General features: G+C 39.3%; 1 protein-coding gene across 5 annotated transcripts in view; it reads left to right on the forward strand.

Moving 5' to 3' along the window:
- The window catches only part of ADGRL2 (adhesion G protein-coupled receptor L2), a 124,810-nt gene that overhangs the window by 38,414 nt on the left and 72,501 nt on the right, over nucleotides 1–13,895 (forward strand). The window lies entirely within an intron of this gene.

Below are 13,895 nucleotides of genomic sequence, written 5' to 3' on the forward strand. Positions count from 1 at the left end.
GTATGTGGAACTCTTGGATGATAAAAACAGATTGTCACAGAGATGTTTAGCCCTAAAGGTTCAAGATCACTGAAATTTAACAAGAGACATAAAAATAAACTGGTTCCTGTCATTGTGCCCAGGAATCCAGACAAATTTTTCAAATAAGAATAGAATAGTGGTAAGAGTGTGACATAGTAAATTATCTGTAAATCAGCTAAAGGCCTTTTTTTTTCCTGACGGATGTACATGTGTCTTTTGCAAATGAATGTATTTATAGTCAAATGGCTCAATCATTTGCTTTCATGTTATCTTTTCTGATGGAAACTTTTATTATCTTTTTTTTCTGGTAAGGCAATCAAGTTTTAGAGGCATATACAGTCATACAGAGAGTAATGTGCATTATTGTAATAGGTTGTAACTAATCCATAATTGTACCTTTTTAACTAGGATGACAACTAGAGAGGTTTCAGTTTTTAAATTATGTAGGAATAATTCTTCCTATATGTGATTTAAGTTTTATAGCTGTAAGAAGCATTTGGATTAAAGACTATTTTGCACATATAAGAGGCAGGAATCCACTTCAGTTTGAATTATCTCATGATACTCTTCAACTATGAACTCTTTTTGGAAAAAAGGTCAAAGTTGAATTTAAGCTCTCTTAGCTACCAAACACCAGCATTATATTTCCTTAGAGGAAGAATATGGAAGGGATTTGGATTGGGTTTGGAGGAGAGTTTATTTTGCATTGATTGAGCCTGTTCTTGCTTTTCATGCATTGCATGTCTGCAGAACTATTGAACAAAGGATTTTACCCATGTCCTTAATTAATATTTGAATATTTGAATATTACAGCGGAAAAACTGTCACACCATAGTTTTGCTGAAATGTTTAGTTTATCCACCAACTTAACAAAAAAAAAAAGGATGCCAGTTGCTATCTCTGAGTAGTAGCTGAGCAGACCGAGGAAAGTGCTGTTAGCACACCCTTTTGAATAATGAATAAAAAATAATTAGTAAATTACATTTACCCAAATGTGGTGTCAAGATAAAGTTTTGGAACAAGACAGTGAGTATCCCCAGTGTCCCATTGAAACTTGGATCCTGAGCTGAATCTTTTGCATTCTTTACATACTGAAAGAAACAAAGGTCATTAGAATAGCATACAGCAAAGGATTAAAATCACAAGTGTGTATCAGTATTATTACTTTTGACATGTTTTGCTAACATTAAATTTATAAAAATATATTAAAGGAAATGGTTTTAGTGGTTATTGCTTGGAGTAGATTAGGAATGAAAAGAAGATTTATCCATTGGTAAAGCAGCAAGGAACCAGTCAACTAGTTGCAGAAGATTCAAAGAAGAATCTTCAGGAAAATTTTCTGGTAGTCTTTTTCTCTCTGTAGTTCTTATAGGGAGCTTTTATGGGTTTTTTTTAATTCTCAGAATTTTTCCCTGTGTCTCTAGTTTTTCTTTTCTTTAAAGTCAGCTGGGAACATAATGTACTTGGCCGTTGTTCCTCCTATTTCCTTACTTTGAAGATACTTCCTCTAAAATCTGCTTCAGGATTTCTTGAAGGATGAGATAGAGCCACTAATATAGCTGTCCTCCTTTTTTGGCCTTCCTGGTGTTGAAGCACTGAGGATTGCTTGGTTTGGTGCGTGTCCAGTGGCCATGTGTGATTACACCAGAAACAGAAGGAAAAAACAAGTTTGGATATGTTTATAGAAGGTAATTATCATCGCAGAGGAAAAAGACAATGATGCATTGAGCTATATCAATGACTTGGCACAGAGTCAATTTTTAATCTATTTTGTTGTGCTTTTGAAAGCATATTTGTCTCCTACTTCCCTTTTCCCTCTTCGTCTCTTTCATAAGCATCTTACATGTCCATGAGTGAAATGGATGGCTGATTCCTGCTTCCAGAAGTGCTTAAAGGGAGAAGGAGCACAAGATGTTAGCGCCAGTAAATCGGCAAACACAGGTGCTGTGGCCTTGCAGTGGCCGTGCCATTTCTCAGTGAGGAGTTGATGGGCAGTGCTGGAGCTCTCTGGTCTGTCCCTATCCGCAGCAGGGGACGGATGGCGCCGAGAGCCGCCGAGCGCGGCCCCGCTCCGGAGAGCCCCAGCTCCTGCCTGAGAGGAATAGAAAAGGCACTTTCTCAGTCTCTGCCCAGAATGCATGATAAGGCTGGATGTCAAAAAGGGCAAGATTGGGCTCACAGCAATTATGGCAGAGGCATACTGGTTTCCTTGACAACCAGATTGAGGATTCTTTGTGATTTATTATTTACCACTTCAAACTCTCATTCTCTGATTTAATTAGGGAGCAGGATTTCCATAAGACCCCTCCCTTCCAAATTTGAATACCCCCACATTATTACTGCAACCAGCTACACCTATCCCACGTTGATGTGGCTCTAAACCAGCTACAAATTAGGCTCTGTGTTTGACGTTTGGAATTTTAGGCAGGTTGCTCAGACAGCAGATAACTGAAATTCAGTGGATGTTATGTTAGGTGGCAACTTGTTAATCTGCATTTACTAACAGGAATACTAGGCCTCCTAACCTTCTCCTCCCTCCCAGGTTTTTAAGGGACTGCAACAAGTGATACTTTTCAATTGTCCTTAGAGCTATGGGAAAGATAAAATATCTGCAAGTGTCAGTTTCCCTTGCTTGGGCAATTCACATTATTTTCTCCTTGAAGGCTTTATTAGCAATACATCAGCCACTATTGTGTAAACGAAGAGTGTATTTTGATACTTGGGAGCCTTTTACTACTACCAGTTGGATAGCTATTTGAAAAGGAAAATATCTCCTGAATTGTGGCTACTGAAGTTGGGGAGTACAGCTAGTCTGTTCTTACTTCATATGTATTTCAAATGTGTATTTCCCATGTTTGTAAAGCACTGATTGAATTGTGATCTTCAGTGTCCTATCTAAATTTAGTAATTCAGAGTAGAAGTCTGAACACAATAATATAAATAATAGAGATTTTTATTCAAATGTCACTGGCAAGTTTGTATCATTATACATCAAGATTGAAACTGGGTCCTCCAAAGGGCATTTTTTCTCAAAGTACTTTCCTGAGTTGCATATTTTTTATTTCGTATTCAGCATGAGGAGTCTGCTGCATTTAATAAAATGAAATGAAGGTCACAGAAGATCACTGGTTTTCCCATAATGTGTCCCAGTAGATGACTGGAAAAAAGGTAGTGTTTGAAATGCATTGAGGATCTTCTGTGCAGACTATGTAGAAAAACTTGTGTCATATTTTAATTATAGGGAGGAATTCTTGTTTCAGTTGTGTTTATTTCACTGCATACAGTCTTTCAGCTGTATCACTCCAGTTTTAATTTCAAAAGTGTATACACACGTTTCAGCATCTCCACCTCAGGGAGTTCCTGAAGTCAGTAGGTGTTGTTCTTCCCATGGTGGGCTGAACATGAAGCTCATTGAGTCAATAAAAAGACTCCCAGTGACCTAAGCACTCTTTGTGTCAAGTTCTGGCTCACTCATGCACCAGTGCCCCATTAGGCTGTTGAGGGAGGCCTGCTGCTGAGGGAAGATGCTGCTTTAAAATTGAGTAGTCTAATGAAGCTCATTAATGCATTTTTCATTAGAACAAGAATATTGAGTATCCAGGTTAAATTGTAAAGAATCTGTCCTGCACTCATTGAGGTTAATGACAAAGCTCCCAATGAAATCAGTGACGCAGGATGAGAACTTAATTGAGGTAATTAAGACTCTGCTTACCTAAAATTCCCTATTATTTTCAAGTAGATAAAATATTACAAAATTGCTACTATGAAGAGTTGTATGATGTTGGATCTCAACACATCCTTCAGAGATGACAGCAATTCAGTGAGAAATAATACTATTTCTGTATTTTGCGTTTGGTTCATGAAGTGCCCTCGTAATCTTCTAGAAGTTTGTGTATGTGAAAACCGTTGTGGAAAATAGGTTCATTTTGATTTTGGAGCTCAAACATTGCCTTTATTGTGTATTTAAAGATAACACGGGCCACACTGCTGAATCCCAGTAAGGATTTGGTGGTCAAATTCAGCAGTGGCAGAGATGGAAAAGGCACTGCAGTAGTACTATGGCATTGTATAAGTTGCAGAGACTACTTTAATTAAATGCAGCTCACTTTTCGGTGCTGCAGACTTACTAAAGTCACTGTTTGGACTAAAAGAAATGCTATTTGCTTACTGAATAGAATAGATAGGCTATCCAGCTTTAGTGCCTTCCAGGGAGTCTAAAGCCTGTGTCATAAATGATTGTGTCAAGATGCCTAATTTAAATAGTTACCCTAACACCTGCTCATTCCTGCCACCTTTGGACACCCCTAACCTTCTCCTTCCCTCCTCGGCATCCCCAGCAGATTAGCAACTCCCTCCTCAATTACGCTGCCATAATGGCTGCTTTGATCGTGCTCTGAGCTCGGTATGGAAATTTCCTCGATGAGGAGCACTCCCGGCTGCAGAAAGCAGCGGCAGTGCAGACAGGTGTGCCAGCCAGGGCCCTGGGTGCGGGCAGGGGAGCCGCAGCTCCGGCCCCGCAGGGAGCTCTGCAGCCGTCCCCTCTGACTGCCTGCCTCTTTGTACACCTAAATAATGGATCAGGAGAACACGGTGCTTTCCGTAGGAAAGAGTCTGTTGAGGTGGGGTGGAAAAAAGTGGAGCAATCAGATCTTCTATACTTCACAGCTCTCTCCTGGGATACTTGCTTTAAATATGCGTGGAAAGGTTTTTTTAAAAAAGAAACCTCTGACCTGGGAGAGTGAAGCACCATGCAAATTAATTACTGAGGAAATTACCTTCAGCATCTGTAGTAATGGTGCAGTGCTTTTATCTTGCTGGTTTTGAGTTTATATTTGAGCACCTACGAGTGATTTTTTTTTTTTTCCTGGCCATGGTGCAGAACTTTCCTAACCCTTGCCTTCCTTATGGGTTGCATTAAGATCAGTGCTGAGCTTTGGAAACACAGTCTCTCAGCTATTAGATGTGTGCTTCTAAATTAATCAGCAAATGCAAAGTTTGCCTTCTTGTGTTGTGCTACAGTGTCTGTTCATCCCTCTTGTTACTTTCTTATATAAATAGTATTAAATATGGAACTCTTACACATGATTATGGAAAATTGCTTCATTTCTGTCTTAACACTCAGATTTCAGGGATCCTGATTTTTCATTTATTTCATTTAAGCCTTCATTAGCCGGTTCTCTAAAAGCTGAGGGCATTCTTGCCATGCACATTGTGTTGGTTGGTGAGAAAGGTACCCAAATTCCAGGATTGAAAACGAGAATTCAAACAGAGAAACCCTGAATTTGAGTCCAGGTGGAATTTAATTATCCAGTCCCTTTATCTCACTTGTCTTTCATGTTCACAATGAGGCATATGGATGCGCAGTTCCTTTACAGGTGATTAACAGCCAGTTTGACAGGGTGGAAAAGGTGCCTATTTCCTTTATTTACTCTGGAAATGGTACCTGTGTTGCCATTCTTACTCCCTGCTGCCCAGGGAATACAAACTGCGTATATTCCTTAGCAGTTTTTTAATTTCCTCGCTGTTTACAAAAAATGAAATAGTTTTTCTTTCTTCATGCAATTTATTGTTCAGAGGATGGTCTTAAGTATGTATGTAGAATTATTTCATGATTCACGGAATGCGCCAGAATCTTAAGTATATTGTAAAAACTGTGTGTTACATCCCTCTCCTCTTTTTAATAGTATTTCAGGAATCCACAAATATTTTATAGAAGGTAAGGTCAGGAAGAAAGCCTTTCACTCTGACAGGTATTTTCCAAGATTGCATGCTACTCTTGTCTCATAGCTATTTATGGGAACATTTAAAGTGATGGCACATTTACCTTAAAGTCCATTCATCATATGGCTTTTCTTGTTTTCAAAAGGTATGACTGTATATTTTGGTTTCATCTGCAGGATCCCTGCCTTTATGTTTCCAAGGGTTCTGTTTTCTGTGCCTGTGTTCTCTGAGATGTTTCTGAAGCTATACTTAAGGGGATTGCTGTACTATTTGCATGCTCATAAGCACTCTTTAAGCAGCTTGCCATCATTAAAATTACCACATAACTTTTCCACTATAAATTATACTGTGACAGTTGACTCCACCCCATCATTTTACTAAAACAAAAGAGAGTATATGAACTCCTATATTGTTTCTTGATTCCATTTCTAATGTATATATAATTCTGTTTGTAAACAAGAAGATGCCCCATTTTTAAGTTTACAGTTGTGATCTCAAACATTGCCATGTGGTAGCAGTTGAACAATAATCAAATCTATGATTTTTTTAGCACTGGGGCTGTATTTGGTATTGTAAACTGGCAATTTTAGAATAATATTTAAAATGAGCCAGAATTATCAAGTATCTTGGTAATATTAAATGTTTTACTTTCTTACATAGGTTAGGGTCTAGCCTGCTAAGAAGGTGATGTACACCGGGCACTAAAGGTTTATTATTAGCACCCAGCATGTCACCTGCTGGGATGATTTGGCTTTGACCAACACACCTATTCCCAAGGAAATGATACATCTCTGTATGGCTTCTATCAGCCTCTGAGGTAAAACCTAAGGCTTTAGGTTTCTTAACGATGGGAAGAAAATAGTTCTTTTGTCAGCTGGCCACTCTGAATACTGATGATGGAAATTCCCCTTTCTTCCTCTTCCTCTCCTCCGCCTTGACACATGGTTTCCAATCAAAAAATTATTGCGATAGCTGGAAATATAAGTTGTTGTCAAGGTACACTTTTATAGCAAATAAAAGAATATTTATTTTTATTTTGCTACCAGTATCCTGTGCAGAGGAAATTTAACGGGAAATCCTGTTGACACAACATTTCTGACACATCAGCCTTTGTATGTCTTACCTCCCTTTTTAAGAGGTTGTTTCTGATTCAGAAGCTTCTATTTCCTGACAGGTGCTGTGCTCAGAGAGTTCACAGTAGGCAAACTGGAGATAACCTTCAGGAGGGCGGGTTTACAAAGACCATGGGACTTGTTTGCCTTGAGAAATTTTGAAGATGCAATGTATTTAATGGCAAGAAAGAAAAGGGTAGAGTGCTTTTTGTGAGCTGGCAGAGGATCAAGTGTGTATGATGTGAAGGAAAAAAGGAAAGAGATTCTTGCAGCCTGAGAACAGACATCTGGCTGGCAAAAGAAAAGAAATATCATTGGCAGATGAATACTGTTTTAAACTGGGATAATTTTAGATCAAGAGGGCAAAGTTTTGCTCTCATGCATACAGCTCCACTAAAAGGGCTGGGAAAGGTGCATGCATATGCGAATAAAATGTGGTGCTAAGTGAGAACGGAAGAACACGTATTTTTCTATTAGATATTTAGACTTTCATGTTTAGATCACATGGTTTCCATCTGCCATATGTAGGCATTGCTAAAATGCTGCCAGGAACCAGGCTCTGGTTTGGTGACTTTCATTAAAGGAATTAGTGGTTTCTCTCCAGTTTCAGTGTGGCTGGATTCAAAGTGCAGAAGCCCATTTTCACAGTTTAGCATTAATTAGCACTCTAATGGCAGCCTCAGCAGGCAGGTGAAGGACTAAATGGGCATGAAGACCAAACTCTCTCTTTTCCCCTGGTGGCGATTCCTTCAGAATAGGGTCGAGGAGCCGTATTGGGCTAATGTGGGGGTATGTGCATGGCTGCTGTCTGGCTGCTCTTGATCCAGGTGACTGAAGGACTGTGGTCTACAGGTCTGTCAGAGTAGCACTCATCCCTGTCCTCTGTTCTCTCCTGCTATTAAAGTGCACACACACACTTCCCACACACACCCAAACCCTAACAAAAGCAGACACACACACACACACAAAACAACAACAACAAAAAAAAAAAAAAAAAAAAAAAAAAAAAAAAAAAAAAAACACGACAAAAAACCCTTTTAATTCTGCTGACTCAGAGAGACACATTCTTGCCCTTCTGAATGAGGGGTGAGAGCTGTTTAGGAGAATTTAAATGAGATCCTTGCCAGCAGTATACAGGAAGGATCGACGCTGTTTGATTAAAAGGCTGGGATGCTGCTGCTCACTTTAGGTTTTGCTGAATCATTTAACAAGGTGCAGAAAGTAGGTAAGCCCTGACTCTTTTTTTTGGCTGAAGAGAGCCTCACAGGGTTATGTTTGAGAATTGCATGGAGACTGAAAGCATAGAAGGAAAATTGTAATAAGTTTCAGTGAACCTGGTGTGAGTCAGAGGGTGTAACTCTGGCTTCTCTCCTGAATTTCATTATGCAGACATAGGTACTTTATGTTTATGTATACTGAATATTAAGTATGTAATTACAGAAAATTACATGCAGTTTTAATTTTGCTGCTTACTCTGAATCTTGAAAAACATTAAAACTTGTCAAAGATTTTTAAAATTTAAAATTTTTAAAAGGCTAAATCATGTTCAAATAAATTGTAAAAAATACTATAAAAAGCCTTCACTTGTTACTTGATATTTCTAAGAGCTTTTATTGATAGGAATTCATATTTCGATTTTGTAAAGGACAGACTTCCAGATTTTAGTTAATGTAATTGAAATATGAAATGTCTGAGAAGCAGTATTCTAGAAACCACTGTTAAGGATCTCCCCTCGCAGCTCATTTGTTCAGTGAAGAAGTTGCCTGGATTCAGTGTAATTTAAATGGTCAGCTCTGTTTCTTAGGACTCTGTGCCTCTTTGTTAAAGTTCAAATAATGAGATATGCCAGCTGGTGCAATGAGATACTTTCATGTACCTTGTTTTGAGATAATCCCATTTTTATGAATCAATTTTAAAAAATGTGGGAGATGTCTCTTACTAGAAAATAGCTTTCCTTTACCAAAAAAAATCTCTTTTCTCCCGATGTCCGCTTCATTCAGCATCTTAATTGACAAGAAGGAGTATATACAGAAAATGGTAGAGAATCCAGCTGTAGGAGGATATTTCTGAAATGATCACTTCCTGCCTAATTTGACCCTGACTGAACAGTGGGGTTTTGTGTGCTGGGCTGCAGCACAGGCTGGCTGCGCACGGCTACTGGGTTTCCCTGAAAGAGGAGCTGAGTGCTGTGAACTCCAGACCTCTGTGCACTGTCAGAAGCTCTTACTGTGCCAATGTAATCTTTTAATAGACATGCTTGCCAGAATAACTTTTTCCTTCAAAGACAGAATGAGAAAGCACAGTTGTCATTTAAATTGCCTCTGTCTTTTGTAGTAGTTGGTAGCGTTCTGTTGACCAGGACTGGATAATTTAAAAGCTGTTTAACAAAATAACATGCTTGTCTGTGTGAAATATATACAGTGCTGAGAGACGGGGAGAAGAGTCTCCCTTGACTGAGTTCATGGAATTCTTTAGAAACTGCAGGATGCTGAGACTTGTCTGAGGACTTACAAAAGCTTTGAGGCGCCCATGTTGAGCATTTGCATGATTTTCAGATGGCAAAGTGTGTTCAGCTGTCTTCGTGCACCCTCCCATGTGTGCATGTGTGCACTTCAGTGGAGAGGGAGAGGATTCTCAGCACAGTTTTCATTGGGCTTTGCATTTGTTAAACATATATTATTGAAATGCTGCCCAGGACACATCACTTCATCTTGTGTAGATCTTAAATCACCATGTTGCATGATATGGTAAAATAAAAGAGATTGTGAAAGAGACAACTGTAAACATTCTGTTTGAAAAGATGTGCTCTTTTCAAAAGACCTTTCTGTTACAGCCAAATAACACAAGAAGCAATATTTCCTTGCCCACAGAGACATATATATTTATTGCTGCAGAGATTTGTTTTGGATTCTCAGTTCTTCCAGTATCTTCATTCTTTGAAATAATTTTATACTTCCATGTTGACTTCCTCTGTGCTTTAAGTTTTAATCAAAGGGTCCTTGCTTCTGATGTCGAGTACTGATGTTAGCCTGTTTACATTCCACTGTTTTTCCTCTGTATTCGGTGAACATTCAAATGTGGTGGTGCCTTTTTGCTTTTATCTACCAAACTTAGCACAGTCTCTTATTATTGACAGCTCAAAAAGATGGTATGCTAGTGGGCAGGATGCTGTGAATTATTAACTTTTCTTTGCACTTTGACAAATTTAGGTTGTCTTTGTAAAGACAAATAGTTTCTCTGGAGGAACCAAGATAGTGAGATAGTAAATAAGGCTTTGCAAGCTTAAATTAATTATTTTTAGCCAAATTCGAAGTTACCACATTTCCAAAACATGATTCTGAGTTGCAGCTCTTTCATAGGACTTGTACCTTTTATTTCATAGAATAAAGTATCAGAGGAGAGGTTTGATTGTGATTTTTCCTTTCAGTTTGTCCTTCTATATGGATTGATCAATAAAGCATTAAAGAATGTATATTGCCACTAAACGTCCCCTCTACCTTTTTTCCTTAGAAATGCGATTTCACAAAAGCAGCTTATTTGCTCCTTTCAATAAAGAGCCTAGACTCAACTAATTTGTGAGCAGATAAAATGTGCAGGAAACATATGTTTGCCAGGAAGCTTTTCTATAATCAAAATGGTCAGCAGGACAGAAACAATTGGTTTTTTTCTCCTTAGGTGTTAATCTTCTTCCATTAAAAAAAAATAAATTTAAAAATTGGCATTCAACACTGATTAATATACAGAAGCATGAGTGAATCAGTGACAGCATGTGTTGCGTTGGGTAATAGACGCTTATTTGAGTTAATGTTTAGGTTGTGCTGCAAGTCCCAGCCCAGGCACCAGAAAGGTCTTTGCAATCGGGAGCATTTTGGGTGGCAGACAACAGGAGAGGTGTCATCCAGGGCACAGTTTGCCTTGAAGCAATTAGCAGGAAGAGGAGGAATGTTGATTTCAGCTGCCGTAGGACAGCCAAACAAAGTAGGTTTGTTCGAGGTATGGTCAGACAAGTGGCAGGTTTAATACAGGTTGGTTAAGAAAATACAGAATTGGGAATACTCTTGCGGAATTGCATTGGAGATACAAAGTTCTGGTGACAACAGTAATTATTGACAGAGCCACATACTTACGTCTAAAAAACTCTGGAATGCTGCTGAAGCATTCAGATGCCGGTTGTTCACACTTCCATCCCGTGGCAGTGCATCTGTTTATCGGGAATTATCTCCTGAATGTAAATGAATTTCAGTCCTAAGTCATTGCACCTGTTGCCGAGAGGCATTTATTCCAATCACTTGCCTAAAGCGCAGGGAGTTATTGCTTGACGTTTTATAACTCCGAAAAAAAAAAGCTGTCGTTTCAAAATCATTTGTTCAGAGAGGAGAAAATGGAGCAAAACAGTTCATTTTACCCTAAGCACTGCTATTTGGCAGTATTCACATTTGCACGGCACAAAGCTGCAATATTGATTTTTCGCTTACAGGGCCTCCCACAAGTTCTTTCTTCGATTGTCAGGATTGCAAGATGGATTGAATTACACTTTGCTTGTTGATACACTTTTTTTTTCTTTGGTGATAGGAAAAAATTACATATAAAGCTTCAGCATAAAGATCATAGCAGCTCTGCTAGTGGACTTTGAATTTATTTATTTTATTTACTTAAAATTCTTTCTGCACCACAGAGATTTATTCCTTAGAGCAGCATTCCCAGCTAACGCACGCTGCATTGTTTTGCTTTATTGCTTGCTGCTTTTGCAATGTAACACCTACATTGCAATCTCAGGTGTGTCCTCTGTTGCCTGCAAAGTAACCTTGCTCTAATATTTTTAAAGTTTGTCCTAATACAGAGCTTCTTGCAGATGCCTGCAGGGGGAAAAACTGCAGGATAAAACACATTCGTAGTCATTATAGCAGTTGCCATAGATGATGGAGTAAGATTTGCAGGCTGCTGATTTCTCTGTAGCAAAACTGCAGAGGTCTTGTGTTTGAATTCAAAGTATTTCATAGCAGAAGTGGAGCCTGTGCTGCGGGATCCACAGTAAGGGTCAGTGCTGGTCACAGGGACCTGTGCATGTGTTTGTCAGCCCAGAACTATCCTGAGCTGCTACTGCATATGAAGCCAGTGACACCTCAGCAGCTGTACCCCATGCCCCTTCCCTCCTGTCCTGCTGCAGACACCTCTTTGGACAGCTCTGCGTGCTATTTCCCTTCTTGCCGATGGAAATTCAAAAAGTTTGGGAGGGGTGGACTCCCCCAGCCAGGCCATGGTAGTGCTGCAGGCCATGGAATCCCTGCAGAGTGCAGGAGATACAGGCACCATTACTGCCAGCTGGAGTCATGAGCCTCCTGGGGATGGCATTCGATTTGACAAGAGTAGTAGGATGTAGGAATGGCAGTGACTAGCAGTATTATATTTGGTCCCACCATGGCCGTTGTGATGGTAATTAATCAAAGGAGTTGCTGTATCCACGTGTGATGGGGACTCTGCATGTAGCCCTCCCTGTGCCCATTTCACGCCATCACTGAGCTGTGACTTCTGTCTTCATTGTATTAATTTGCTGCATGGCAGGAACATGCAGGATATTAATGTGATGGGTTCATGGTTTAGCTCTTTCCAGCTTTCAGCCCATGACACCACAGCAAGCCTGTAATAATAGTGTTTGTTATTGCTCATGATATATGCAGCTAAACTGAGGGCCAGGAGTGAATCTGAGATGGAACTTGATGCTTTCCACAGCCCTATGGCTCCTTCCCTTATTAACAAATACTGAGACATACTGGCAGAGTAACAGTATGGATTTCCTATAGGATATGGATCCACAAAATATAAAGGCAGACCTGGTCACTGGGCTCTGGCCAACTGTTCTCCTTGTGGCTGGGCAAGTTCATGCCCAGTCCAAAACTTGGTCCTCTGGGACCTCCTCAGATGCCTGCAGTAGAAGGAGGTGAGGCTCAGACCAGCCCCTGGCCTAAGTTCATTGCACAGGTTGTACAAAAGCTGGTGCTGGTGCAAGGGGAAGGCAGGGGTGTGCAGGTAGAGGAGGGGTGGATGGGAAGATGGGCTCTGGCTGAAAGGGAGCCACATCCTCATGCTTGCATGATCATTATAGAAAACTTTTGCCATCTTAACAGATAATCGTCTGCATGTAGTAGGAGTTTTAATCTACAGAATTCAGTAGAAAAGGTGATGGTCTCTGCTTCATGCGAAAATTTACTATCAAGGGGTTATCTGAAGCGGTTCTTGATTTTTTTAGGTACTCGCTTCCTTCCTTCTTCCAATGCATCATACTTTTAAAAAAAGTTTATTTTCTCTGCTTTCAAAAAAACACTAAGCTCCAACTTTCCATACTTAGCAACTATTTCTCTTTGCTGTCACAACTGGTCTGCAACAGCCTGCAGAGAAAGATTAATGGCCTTGTGTTACTGTATTAGGAAGATATTTTTTAAAAAAGAGAAATTTCTCCTGAAAATTTAGGGTTTACTATTTTAAAGAAATAGGTTTTTAACACCACCATATTACCCCCATCTTGTCTTCCAAAAGTCACACAATTTTGTAAGAAACAGAAATAGTTTCATAATAATCTGTCAGTAACCGTGTACAAGAAACTGTAGTATGCAGTTTTATTCTGATGTAATATATTCTTTTGCATTAAGAAATATCTCTAAAAGACTAAACATCTGGACGAAAAGCTGAACCTTGTTTTGTTTCTAAAGGATTTTATACTGCTTAATTGGAGAAGTTTCTTATTTTTAGGAATCCTATTAAGGAGAAAAAGCATGTTAAAAAGTAAAATTCTGTGAAACGTATCATTTTTGTGAGAGATGGGGAGATTTTGTGGAGTACATCTGCAATTTGTGTTACTGATAATTTCTGTATTTGTTTCAAGATCCTCTCTATAAGTAGTTAAATTTATGTAAAAGACACAGTAAGGAGCACTGGAGTTCAATTAGGTGAAGTGTCAGCATGTATACTGGATCATGTCCATGCTGAGGTCACAAAATAGCTAAGCAAAAGTAACCAGCCTTTCCTGGAGAAAGGGAGACACAA

Source organism: Sylvia atricapilla, chromosome 9, assembly GCF_009819655.1.
Source record: "Sylvia atricapilla isolate bSylAtr1 chromosome 9, bSylAtr1.pri, whole genome shotgun sequence".
Taxonomy (NCBI): domain Eukaryota; kingdom Metazoa; phylum Chordata; class Aves; order Passeriformes; family Sylviidae; genus Sylvia; species Sylvia atricapilla.